Source organism: Aotus nancymaae, unplaced genomic scaffold (genome assembly GCF_030222135.1).
Source record: "Aotus nancymaae isolate 86718 unplaced genomic scaffold, 86718_ANA_hifiasm-v0.15.2.pri h1tg000020l, whole genome shotgun sequence".
Taxonomy (NCBI): domain Eukaryota; kingdom Metazoa; phylum Chordata; class Mammalia; order Primates; family Aotidae; genus Aotus; species Aotus nancymaae.
The window spans coordinates 55,724,226-55,738,144 of record NW_026988432.1 but is presented as its reverse complement, the minus strand read 5'-3'; the positions used below and the strand labels follow the sequence as shown (position 1 = coordinate 55,738,144).

The 13,919-nt window shown below is 40.9% G+C and overlaps 1 non-coding gene across 1 annotated transcript; it reads right to left on the bottom strand.

Annotated features, from left to right (window-relative positions):
- Window positions 1-354: 354 nt before the first annotated feature.
- Window positions 355-495, bottom strand: LOC135276195 (U4 spliceosomal RNA). Its single transcript, XR_010343742.1, has one exon. It is a non-coding gene; the product is annotated as a U4 spliceosomal RNA (small nuclear RNA).
- Between the last annotated feature and the right edge of the window lie 13,424 nt (window positions 496-13,919).

The following is a 13,919-nucleotide window of genomic DNA, read 5'->3' as shown; positions in this document are numbered from 1 at the left end:
ATGGTTCTTGCTTTAGAGCTTTTTTAGATGGGACTAGAGCAGCTTTGAGTCTAGAGCTAATTTTGTCCCATTGTTTAGGCAAAATCTTTTTACCCAATACCCTGTGAGTTATGGGGTTTTCCACTCTGGCTATTGGAACAAGAACTATTTCCACCAATGTATTTAGTTGTAAGAATTATTCCCTCTAATCTTTTTGTTTCTCTTTCTCCAGCCTCAGGTAGTTTCTGTACACCATGTGTTGTTCTGTGCTCAGCTAAAGACTCCAGGGTAAATCTCTTCAGATCTCTGGAGTTCTTTCTCTATCTCTCTTTTATTTATTTATTTATTTATTTATTATTTTTATTTTTTATTCAGTCTCCATAGAGACTGTCAAAAATTGCCAATGCTGATTGTATTTCAAGTCATCATGGTGGGGTATTGGGAAAAGTTTTCAATTAGCAATAATTGCACCTGGGATAAACCTGATTGGCTACAGTATTGCCACTGAGCAAAGCTTTTTATTTTGAAATGGAGTCTTCCTCAGTTGCCCAGGCTGGAGTGCAGTGGCGTGATTTTGGCTCACTGCAACCACCACCTCCCGGGTTCAAGCGATTCTCCTGCCTCAGACTCCCGAGTAGCTGGGATTACAGGCACCCACCACCACACCCGGCTAATTTTTGTACTTTACTTAGTAGAGACAGGATTTCACTGTGTTGGCCAGGCTGGTCTTGAACTCCTGGCTTCTTCTTTTTTTTTTTTTTTTAAAAATATAGATAATCATTATCTCTTCCCTTCCTTTTTCTTTTTCTGTTCTTTTCTTTCTATATTTTTTGTTTGTTTTTTGTTTTGAGACAGAGTCTCACTTTGTCGCCCAGGCTGGAGTACAGTGGCACAATTTCGGCTCACTGCAACCTCCACCTCTTGGGTTCGAGCAATTATGCTTCAGCCTCCCGAGTAGCTGGAATTATAGGTGCTTGCCACCACACCTGGCTGATTTTTGTATTTTTAGTAGAGGTGAAGTTTCGACATATTGCCCAGATTGGTCTCGAACTCCTGGCCTCAAGTGATCCACCCACCTTGGCCTCCCAAAGTGCTGGGATTCAGGCATGAGCCATCGTGCCCTGGAGTTCTTTCTTTTTGTAGCAACGATACTTTTCCTTGTAGACTCTAGCAATCCTGGCCTCCTGAGACTCTCAGATCAGGGAGTCTTCTCCACTCGGGAAGACCAATGGGCTTTGTCTAAGTTTCCTCATCCCTAGCCATGGCCAGGAAACTCTCTCTAGGTAAACTGAGACAATCATAGGGCTCATTTTAGTTGTTTTGCATCTTGCATCCATCACTGTCCTTTGTTACCTGTGTCTAATATCTTCAAACCATTGTTTCATACATTTTGTCTGTTTTTCTTTCAGTCATTACAGGTGGGAGGATAAATCTGTTTCCTGTTACTCCATCTTGGCTGGAATCAGAATTCCAGTGCCATACTAAGTACTTTTAAATCTTCTTTTCTTTGCTTATACTGTTCTCCCTTCTAGAATATCCACTTGGTGAACTTTTCTCAAGGTCGCAAGGCCAGTTCAAATGTTACCTCCTCTATATAGCCTAATCCTAATCTCCAGGAAGAAATAACCATTCCCTTCTTTGTGCTCCCATGGAATTTATTGTATTATATTTCTACTATAATATGTGTCACATTTTATCCCAATTGATTTATTAAGTTGTCTGACTTCCCTGTTGGAATGTGAAAGAAAATGGATTTCTATTCTGTTGACATTGTACAGATCTCAACAAATCAGACCCATCATTGGCTACCCAATGATGAAAAGATATGTTTTCAACTGTATTAGTCAGGGTTCTTCAGAGAAACAGAGCCAATAGAATATATCTTTGTGAGTGCATATATGAAGAAATGTATTATACGGAATTGGCTCATGTGATTATGGGCACGGAGAAGTCCCATGATCTACCATCTGCCAGCTGAAAACCCAGGAGAGCCAGTGGTGTAATTCAAAGATCCTGAGTGCCAATAAGATGATGGTATAGATTCCAGACCAAATTCAAAGGCCTGAGAATCAGTCGCACTGATGGCAGGGGAAGATCAATGTCCTAGCCTAAGCAGTCAAGCAGAGAGTGAATTCAACCTTCCTCCACGATTTTGTCCTATTCAGGTCCTCAACAGATTAGCTGATGCCCACCCACATTGGGGAAGGTCATCTGCTTTGTTCAGCCTACTTATTCCAATGCTAATCTCTCCAGATATACCCTCATACACACCCAGAAATAATGTTTAATCAGCTATCTGGGCATCTTGTATCCCAGTTAAGCCATCAAATAAAATTAACCATGAATAGACTAGGGAGAGAGCATCCTTTTAGGCCAGTAAGCCATCATAATGTCATAAGAGAGCAGTCTGTATGAGATGCTGTGCATCATGTGTAGAAAGAAACATAACAAAATAAAGGAGTCTGCCAAAGCATCACAGATCTGTTATTGTTCCATATAAAAATTGAGGGCTGAGTAGGAATCTGAAGTAGGAAGATATAGGTAAAAGCCTGGCTAAAAGAAATTTTACTTGAGTAAACAATGGGTGGAAATACAGGTAGATACAGAGAACATGGTGTGTTTGAGGAAGGGCAATTAATTTTAACATGGCTATTTCAATGCAGTTTTCTTTATTCATTTGCATGTGTAAATGATCAGAAAAACTAAACCAAAGTCATTTCATCCCTTAATATTTATCGAGTGCCTACTCTATGCCATGTTCTGCTAAATTCTCAGGCTGCAATGATGAGTAAAACTAGGTCCAGTCCCTGCTTCTATGTAACTAATAGTCAACATCAATTGCTGAAGGCCCAATATAGATGGCATATGTAGAATAAAATAGCATCCAATTATTAAGGTAGGACAAGTAAGTTCTTATGATGAAAACAAATGAGGCAAACATTCCAGATGAAACTTTTTCAGCACACTATTAGTCCACTTCTCATCACGAGTGACCTAGGCATCTGCTCTGTGCTCAGGGAATGCAATCTAATGCTAATATTAGCTACATTAACACATAGAAATGAAAGGCAGAAGGAAGGAAGAAAAAGGAAGGAAGGCAAAACTGCTGCCCCCGAAAGATATCAAAAATATTTTTATTCTACCTCCTGTTTTTGTATTACCCATTTTATTAGTTCATTATATTTAGCTTAGTTAAATGCTGGCCTAGAGTGATACTGAACAGGCTGTTTATATCACAGCACTTTCTCTTCTATCTATACAGACCTGCATTCATGGGAAGGGGATTTCTTACGGAAAGTTATTTGTGATGTAGCTAAGTTATCCTAAAGTAAACAAATCTGGAAGAATAAGGGACTGACAATGATCTGCTGTGCTCTGTTACTAAAGAATTGCTGTTATCTAAGCATTGTATGTGCATTTCAAATACTCTCAGTAGGAGTTTGTTTTTTGTTTTTGTTGTTGCTGCTGTTTAGAGACAGGGTCTCACTAGATTGCCCAGGCTGGTCTCGACCTCCTGGGCTCAAATGATCCTCGAACTCCCAAAGTGTTAGGATTGCAGGCATGAGCCACCACACTCAGACTTGTATAGCATTTTTAAAGGGAGAAGAGGGATTTTGATACTTTCTGTCCTCATCGCAGTGAGATGCTTTTTTTTTTTTTTTTTTTTTTTTGGTCTAATGTATTCTTCCTCAAAAGGGCAGAATCCAAGTCAGATGCAGTGCGAGAGAAGGGGTTAGTCTGTTCTATAAACTGTTAGAGAGATTTAAAAAATAGGCAATCTAATTGACTCATGCATGGCTCACAGCCATATAAATGCTTGCAAAATTGCTTCCTGCACAGTAATAGTGACCACAGAGAAGCAGAAGTAAAATGGAAGCAAGTGAGATGAGAGCTCTTAGGAAATCTTTAGCAGGACTTTCAAACTTTTGTCAAACCTTTTGTTTAACCTTGTGGAGAGCTGTCCTTTGGAAAATTAAATGCTCTTTCAACAAGCATACTGCAAGTCAAAATTCACATAATTTGCCTGCAAAATAGACCTCATTGGTAGCAAATTTCATTTCTAGAAATATAATGTCTTTCAGAATCAACTGAAGAGAAGCAATTTTTTTTCCAAGGACTGTGGCTACATTGTTACTAGGAGATTTGTAATCTGCTTTAAACATGTTACTAAGAAAGAAGTTAACATAACTACTAAGTTTGTTGTTTACATTTAATTAAGGGTATTACTTAAAATGTATTTGGGTGTTTGAGCTATTAACAATATACACATTTATAACTTTCTTCATATTCATTTTTAACAAAATCTTTCTTTTGCTATCTTTTTCAAGACTGCCTGTCCTTATATTGATTGGCTTTACCTGTGATTTATTTCCTGGGGTCTCCTTATTATGCTTTGCTGAAACTAATTTATTATTAAACTGATTTTGTTTTTGTTTTTGTTGTTTTATTTTATTTATTTATTTAGAGACAGAGTCTCACTCTGTTGCCCAGGCCAGAGTGCAGTGGAGCCATCTCTGCTCACCGCAACCTCTGCCTCCCGGGTTCAAGCAATTCTCTGCCTCAGCCTCCCAAGTAGCTGGGATTACAGGTGCCCACCACCACACCTGGCCAATTTTTGTATTTTTAGTAGAGATGAGGTTTCACTATCTTTGCCAGGCTGGTCTTGAACTCCAGACCTCATGATCTGCTGGCCTTAGCTTCCCAAAGTGCTGGGAGTACAGGCGTGAGCCACTGCGTCTGGCCCTATTTTATTTTTTTAAGACAAGTTCTCACTCGGTCACTCAGGCTGGAGTGCAGTGACACCATCTTGGCTCTCTGCAACCTCTGCCCCCCAGGCTCAATCAATCCTCCCACCTCAGCGCCTTGATTAGCTGCTGGGGCCACAGGCAGGCACCACCATGGCCAGCTTTTTTTTTTTTTTTTTTTAGCGATCTGGGGGTTGGGGGGCGGTGGGGGTGGTTCTCACCATGTTGTTCAGGTTGGTCTCCAACTCCTGAGCTCAAGTGATCCACCTGCCTCAGCCTCCCAAAGTGCTGGGATTACAGGCGTGAACCACCACACCCCCCAGGTTCAAGCAATTCTCCTCCCTCATCCTCCTGAGTAGCTGGGACTGCAGGTGCTCACCGCCATGCCCAGCTAATTTTTTGTATTTTAGTAGAGACAGGATTTCACCGTGTTGCCCAGGCTGGTTGTGAACTCCTGAGCTCAGTCAATACGCCCGCCTCGGCCTCCCAAAGTACTGGGATTACAGGCCTGAGCCACCGCGCTCAGCCAGTGATTTTATTTTTGGTCTTTCGTGGTTTACTTATGAAACTTTAAAACATTTTCTGTATATGTTTATGTGACTACTAAATTATGACATCAACTGATAAAAGAGTTAAACCATTTTAAGAGAATAAAAGTTTGATTTAAGTCCTGTATTTAAGTTCTCTTAATTCCATCATTAAAATTATGTGTGTGTGTGTGCGTGCACACGCGCGCATGTGTGTATAAACATACATACAAAGCAGGAGAAAAATATTCGTTATTTTTCTCAGTATACCCTATTTCTTATTTAGAAAATGGATTCTCAGCCAGGCGGGGTGGCTCAGGCCTATAACCCAACACTTTGGGAGGCCAAGGCAGGCAGATCGCTTGAGGCCAGGAATTTGAGACCATGACTAAACCTTGTCTCTACAAAATAACACAAAAGGCCAGGCGCAATGGCTCACGCCTATAATCCCAGCACTTTGGGAGGCCGAGGCAGGCGGATCACGAGGTCAAGAGATCAAGACCATCCTGGCCAATATGGTGAAACCCCGTCTCTACTAAAAATACAAAAAAATTAGCTGGGCGTGGTGGTGCGCGCCTGTAGTCCCAGCTACTCAGAAGGCTGAGGCAGGAGAATTGCTTGAACCCGGGAGGTAGAGGTTGCAGTGAGTTGAGGTCGCGCCACTGCACTCCAGCCTGGTGCCTGGTGACGGAGTGAGACTCTGTCTCAAAAAAAGAAAAAAATGGCCAGTGCGGTGGCTCGCATCTGTAATCCCAGCACTTTGGCAGGCCGATGCAGATGGATCACCTGAGGTCAGGAGTTTGAGATCAGCCAGGCCAACATAGTGAAACCTGGTCTCTACTAAAAATTCAGAAAATTAGCTGGGCATGGTGGCATGCGCCCATAGTCCCAGCTCCTCCAGAGGCTGAGGCAAGACAATTGCTTGAACCCAGGAGGCAGAGGTTGCAGTGAGCTGAGACCACACCACTGCCCTCTAATCTGGGCGACAGAGACTCTGTCTCAAAACAAACAAATGAACCAAAAACCCCACAAAAATAAGCTGGGCTTGGTGGCGCATCCCTATAATGCCTGTTACTTGGGTGACTGAGGCATGAGTCATTTGAACCTAGGGAGTGGAGGTACCCAGGGGGCAAAGGTTGCAGTGAGCTGAGATCTCACCACTGTTCTCCAGACTAGGATGACTAAGACCCTGTCTCAAAAACAAAACAAAATAAACAAACAAAAACAACAACAACAAAAACCAAGATGGATATAAAATAAATTTTATTGAGAATCCATTGAAAAGTCTTAGCCCCCTGATATACTTTTAATATGTGTCCCCTCTAAAACTCATGTTGAATTGTAAATCCCAATGTTGGAGGTGGGACCTGGTGGGATGGGAGGTGATTGGATCATGGTGGCAGATTTCTCATTAATGGATTAGCTCTATTATCTTGGTGCCCTCCTCATGATAGTGAGTGAGCTCTCTTGAGATCTGGTCATTTAAAAGTGTGTGGTACCTCCCCCCAACTCTCTCTCTTGCTCCTGCTTTTGCCATGTAAGGTGCCTTCTCCTGCTTTGCCTTGTGCCACGAGTAAAAGCTCCATGAGGCCTCCCCAGAAGTCAAGCAGATGCTGGCACCATGTTTGTACAGCCTGCAGAACTGTAAGCCAATTAAACCTATTTTCTTTGTAATTTATCCAGTCTCAAGTATTTCTTGATAGCAGTGCAAGAATGGCCTAACACATCCTCCAACTGGCAACAGTAAAATTCCCAATTCATCTAGCTCCCTGAGAACATATCTGATCTAATATTGAATTTGTCAGCCCTGAATTGAAATTCAACATTTGCTTGTGGATACCTACTATTTTTGTACATCTCTAAAATTATGGAGAAACAATTGTGATTCACTATGCTTTGAATAATTCCTAGGACACAGTAAATAAATGTGGAAAAAAATGGAGAAAGGGAGGCACAGAGAGCAGAAGATTTTTTTTTTTTAAGTCAGAGTATAAATCCTATCGAGTTCCTCTCCTGAACTCAGAAAATTACCCCTCTGTGCCATGCCATCATGCAGGATGCTTGCTATTCCAAACGAGGTTCCAATAATTTGAGATTTCCTATGGGGGCATGAGATATTTTGGATATTTTCCAGATCAAAAGTGTTCTCAATCAATTAAAATATATGGAAAAAGGAGAGCTACAACCTTCTTCACTACCCAGATATATCCTGTCCTCTTCCCCATAGTTTTTGTGGCTTAAAACACAGGAACAGCAGAGGTCAAATGAAGTTTTGGGAAAAGACTGCACTTTTTAACCCAAAGAAGGGCAAGGGGAGCAGAGCCATAGGTCAGTATTAGCCACTGCCACTGAATTTTTGATCCTTCCATTAAGAGAGCCAACAAATACAGAAAGAGACCTATTTCTAGCCTATCTAGATGAAGAGTAGATGAGTAAATTTAACTCCCACATTTCTGTCCTGTAGCCCCCAAGCCACTGGCTCCTTGGCAGAATGATTTGCCTTCCCCTCCACTTCCAGATTTACATATATGGGTGTAGTTTTATGGGCGTAGCTTTACTTTGGAGCAGAAAGGCTGTCATTCAAGTTCTATGGATAAACCCTTTACCTGTGTTGACAGAACTCCACAGGGCAGGCCAGGAAAATGAATATGCTTGTTGCTAGGATACCAGGCTGTTTCTATGACAGCAGGCCACTGCTGTTTGCTACTCTCTTGAACCACTAGCACACACACCTGTTCCTTAAGAAATATGCTTGTTTCCCTTCATTATAAGGCAAATATTTAGTAGAAAATAACACAACTACATGGCTGCAACTTCTCTAGCTTTCCAGAAGAAATATAATACATCAATTATAATTTGATGTGTAGAAAGGGAATTCACATATTCATGTGAAATCCAAGTCTTCTTATGCAATAAAATGTTTTATATGATTGACTGATTCATTGTTATATTTATAGCCCACCATGTGCCACAGAGGAGTTGAGTCAACAAAGCATATTGTTTCTGAGGCTACCCTAACATTCGTTCTACATAGTGCTCATAGAGTGACCATTGTTTTATGAATTTTTCAAAGATTACACTTCATGGTTCCCTATGGAGCTCACCTTTTTTTTTTTTTTTTTTTTTTTTTGAGACAAAGTCTCATTCTGCTGCCCAGGCTGGAATGCAGTGGCACAGTCACTGCTCACTGCAGCCTCGACCTCCCAGGCTCAAGCAATCCTCTCACTTCAGCCTCCCTTGTAGCTGGGAGTAGAGGTGCACACCACCACGCCTGGTGAATTTTTGTATTTTTCGTAGAGATGCTGCTGTGTTGCCCAGGCTGGTCTCAAGCTCTCAGACACAAGCAATCTGCCTGCCTTGGCCTCCTAAAAGTGTTGGAATTATAGGCATGAGCCACTGCAGGTGGCTGGAAATCACCAGTTTTTTTCTCCTACTGGCATCCAGTTGTCACTGAAATTGCCACCACTAGTGACTATGACTGCTAGCCAGCACCAGGACTAAGGTGCCTAGGTGCAAAATTTAAGTAGGTCCTCACTTTCAGAGTCATGCATGTGCACTCCTGCCAACACCTACCTGAAGGTAATAAATACCTGAGTAAAGGGTGCCAAGGTCTGGATCGTAGTGATGGTTGTACAATTGTATAAATTTACTAAAAACAATTCAAATGTATATGTCCAGTGGTTGTATTTTATCACATATAAATTATATCTCAGTAGAGCTGGCAACAATGACCAAACAAATACTCTGTAGACACCCCTATATCACCAAAGTAATTTTCAAATCTCTTTTATAGTTTGTGCTGTGATTTGGATATGTGACTGTGTCTTTTTCTTTTGACTGTTAAGTTTGTCCAAGGTAAGACCTGCATTTTAAACAATTTTGTAACTTCCCCAGTGATCGGCTAGATTCACTGCATATAAAAAATGTTCAATAAATATTTGCTGAGTGTTTTATGACATATATTTATTATCTTGCTTCCTGAACTTCTAGCTTTGGCTCTTGTTTGAGAGCGAAACTTTGTTGTTCCCTATAGTCTATCATCACAAATGCTAGAAATATAAAGCATATTATTATTTGCCCACAAATACATTTTTTTACGCAGCTCTATGTAAAGGCTTGTTAGAGGTCATTAGGCAGCAGGGTCTGAAGAGGAGGATAAATTGAACAAGAGTCAAAGACTAATTTGTATTTCCTATTGCATCAAAAATAATGAATGCAGTGCAAAAAGGGGAGTGGGAGACGAGGCTGTTGGCATTTACAACTTGTGTTTACTCACTATCCCTTCCCCTTTCTGTAGGATATTTTCACTTTAAAAGGAGAAAAATGTAAGGGAACCTATTTAAATATGTGATTTATGATACAGAAAAGGAAAAAGAAATAAAATTCTTCTCAGAAACCAGAAAGTCTACCAAAGGATGCACCTTGTTCCAATGTGATATCAAAATAAACATAGAAAAACTAATTTTAAAAACCACTTGAAATATAATATTTCTCTGGTCCCAAATTTTTGAGGAAAAATAAAAACAAGAAAATGATTGTTTTATGTTAACCAAATGGAAAGAGGGCATAATTCTGGGCAAAAGCCCTTTGAAACAGACAGAATTAGTTCTGTCACCAAAAGAGGCAGAAAGATTGGTGGTTGCCTGTGGCTGGGGGTGGAGTGGGATGTGACTGCTAATGGATACAGTTTCTTTCTGGGGTGATGAAATGTTCTAAAAGTTCTTGTGGTGACAGTGGCACAACTCAATGACTATAGTTTTAAAACTATATGATAGGTCAGGCGTGATGCCTGTAATCCCAACATTTTTGGAGGCCAAGACAGAGGCCAGGAATTTGAGACAAGCCTGGCCAACATTGAGAAACCCCGTCTCTACTAAAAATACAAAAATTAGCCAGGTATGGTGGCACATGTCTAGTATCCAAGCTACTCGGGAGGCTGAGGCAGGAAAATCACTTGAACCCAGGAGACAGCAGTTGCAATGAGCCAAGATCATGCCACTGCATTCCAGCCTGGGCAACAGTGTGAGACTCTGTTTGGAAAAAAAAATGTGATAAAAGGATTATATCAATAAAGTATATATATAGACCCACACATGCACATGTATTTATGACTATATATACATCTATGTGTGTACATTGTCTCTACTGAAAACCCTTCAATGGTTTGGATAAAGTCCAGCCCTTAGAACTGCCCACACAGCCCTTCATTACCTGGCCTCTACTCATCGCAGCTGCACCTCTTGCCATTTTCCAACAGCAACCCCAGGATCCAGACATACTAAATGATTTGCAGTTTTCCTCATCTTTGTACCTTTGCAAAAGTTATTTTTCTGCCTACAATACACTTATTCCTCTTTTTCCTCTTACTTCTGTTAGTTTTTCAAAACTCAGCTTCAATTTCCTCTATGGGAACTCATTTCTGTACCATTCGTGCAACATGGTTATGTTAAGTATCCTTTGGTAATTTCTTCAGTACTTGTCTGTCTCCTCTATTAAATTATAAACTCTTTAAGTCTTATATCTTATTCTTAATAGCTAGTATAGGGTCTGGCACATGCCGGCACTAAATTTATCTCCAAAATTTTAATGTATTAATATCTTGATTATAGTGCTCCTTTAATTGTACTATAAATTATTTTTATCTTTATCTCTTCAATAAATCATGAGCTCCTCACTCATATTCATCTTTCTATTTCTCAGGTAACGCAATTTCAAGTATATAATGATACCCTATAATAGAATGATGGATGTATATTATTGGATGAGACTCCACAGAAAACAGTTAAACTACAGGTATCATATGTTGACATGGCTTTCTTTTTTTTTTTAAGAGATGAAGTCTCACATGTTGCCCAGGCTGATCTCCAACTCCTGGGCTTAAGCCATCCTCCTGCTTTGGCCTCCCAAAGTGCTGGGATCACATGAGCCACCATGCTCAGCCACTGACATGGATTTCTCAAAGCCCCAAAATGTGTTTTTAAAATGTGTACTGCAGCTGGGCATGGTGGCTCACACCTATAATCCCAGCATTTTGGGAGGCTGAGGTGGGCAAACTGCCTGAACTCAGGAGTTTGAGACCAGCCTGGCCAACATGGCGAAACCCTGTCTCTACAAAAAATACAACAAAATTAGCCAGGCATGGTGGCACACACTTGTAGTCCCAGCTACTTGTGGGGCTGTGGTGGAAGGATCACTTGAGTCCAGGAGGTTGAGGCTGCAGTGACCTGAGATCACACCACTGCGCTCCAGCCTAGGTGACAGCGTGAGACCCTGTCTCCAAAACAACAAAAGAAGACAAAACACCCTCCCCCCGCCACACACACAAAATGTGTACTGCAAGTGTCATTTAAATATATAGATATATATCAATAATTTGGTTTATCCAATTCATAAGGAGACATTTTATTCTAGAGAGAAATATGATTTGTTAAATAATATGTTCAAGTTGATTAAAACTCACACATAATTTAACAATTGAACCTATTTCTCCAAAACATACCAAATCAAAACAATCTGTCTTTGTATGCAGGATATGATTGAATCCCCGGCAGCAAATAGAATTCGCTGGTCCATTATACTAACACAAAGGCTGTTAGAATGTGAATGCCTGATGCATATTAAGCACCGACATTCAGGGGTCAGGTGAAATAGTGTTTTATAAGCTCAATCAGTCTTTATTACAGCAATAACAAATAATTTCAAAGAAACAATCTCCAGGCTCATAATATCACAGAAGGGGCATATAATTCAAATCCGAATAGCCATATTTAAATGACCAAGTGTGTTTTCTATATAAGATATAATAAAATGTTAATTTTTTTTTTCCAAATGGAGTCTCATTCTGTCGCCCAGACTGGAGTACAATGGCGCAATCTCAGCTGTCTGCCTCCCAGGTTCAAGCTATTCTCCTGCCTCAGCTTTCCAAGTATCTGGGATTACAGGTGCCTGCCATCACATTCGACTAATTTTTGTATTGTTTTAGTAGAAATAGGTTTTCATCATGTTGGTCAGGCTGGTCTCAAGTTCCTGACCTCAAGTGACTCACCTGCCTTGGCCTCACAGAGTGCTGGGATTACAAGCGTGAGCTACAGTGTCTGGCCATAAAATGTTAATTTTTTTTAAATTGCATTTTAGGTTTTGGGGTACATGTGAAGAACAAGCAAGATTGTTGCATAGGTGCATACGTGGCAGTGTGATTTGCTGCCTTCCTCCCCTTCACCTATATCTGGTATTTCTCCCCATGCTATCTCTCCCCAACTCCCCACCCCCTGCTGTCCCTCCCCTATTTCCCCCCAACAGACCCCAGTGTGTAGTGCTCCCCTCCCTGTGTCCATGTGTTCTCATTGTTCAACACCCGCCTATGAGTGAGAACATGCAGTGTTTGATTTTGTGTTCTTGTGTCAGTTTGTTGAGAATGATGGTTTGAAAACATTGCAAGACAGTGGATTCAGGAAGCCTCGTTGGAAATAATCATCCTATATACCCATTTACAGATGAGGAAACTAGGGCACAGCAATGCTAAGTTACTCGCTCAAGGTTTGATCAGTAAAAAGTGTCAAATCCAAGCTATTACCAATGTGTTCTGAACTTTAAATCTAGGGTTTTTCCCTGTGGTACCATGCTGCCTGGATCGTTTCAAAACATGAGTTGTACTGGGATGATTATAAAGCAGTTAGCTGGGTGTGGTGGGGACTGGCTGTAGTCTCAGTTACTCTGGAGCCTGAGGTGGGAGGATCACTTGAGCCCAGGAGTTCAAGGCTGCAGTGAGCTATCATAGTGCCACTGCACTGCAGCCTGGCTCAAAAAATAAAAATACACAAAGAAGGAGATGTGGACTCCATCCCACTCCTCACCCCATATCTGTTGATCTAGAGTCTAATGACCACCTAACTTAATAAAATCAGTGCCAGAGTAAATGAGCAATCCACAGATTTGGGTTTCACAGACATTTCTTCCTGATCCCATGGACTGAATTGGCCTCTTTTCCTCCTGGATTGGCAATGGCACTCCTCTCAGGCATTCAGAGGTGAGCAATGAGGCCTTAAAGGAGCAAGCTGGTCTTGAAAAAAGCTGTTCTTCCTGACCTTTCAACTGGCAAAATTCATAGTAGTTTTCATAGACTGTATGCTAATTTAGTGAGTACTGACTGTGACAAGTCATTGCACTATTTTACACATTTTATCTTGTTTTGTTTTATCCCTACAATAACTCACTGAAACATGTAGCATTCTTATCATGTCATTTTACAGATGAAGAAACACCTTAAGGGAGGGTAAGTAATTTGCTCAAGATCATGAGGTAGCAAGAATTGGATGTAGAATTTGATCCCAGGGAGGAAGACTCCAGAGCCCAGGCTATTATTCTCTTGCCTTTGAACATAAAAATAGCTGAGGCCATTCTGTGCTGAACTCCCACCTTGGTGCCTTTCATCATCAGGCTCCAGCAGTTAAGATCTCTTCAGAGGCTCCACGTGGTTTCAGCCTAATAGGGTACCAAAACAAATATCAGAAGTGAAACATCCATTTTGAATCTAAAAAACAGTCATCTGAGATTTAAAGTGTTCATGGATTAGAAGACTGAATTTTTTTTTGCCATTTCTCCCCAAATTGGTCTATAGATTCAGCGCAATCCCAATCAAAATTCTAGCAGAGGCCGGGCGCGGTGGCTC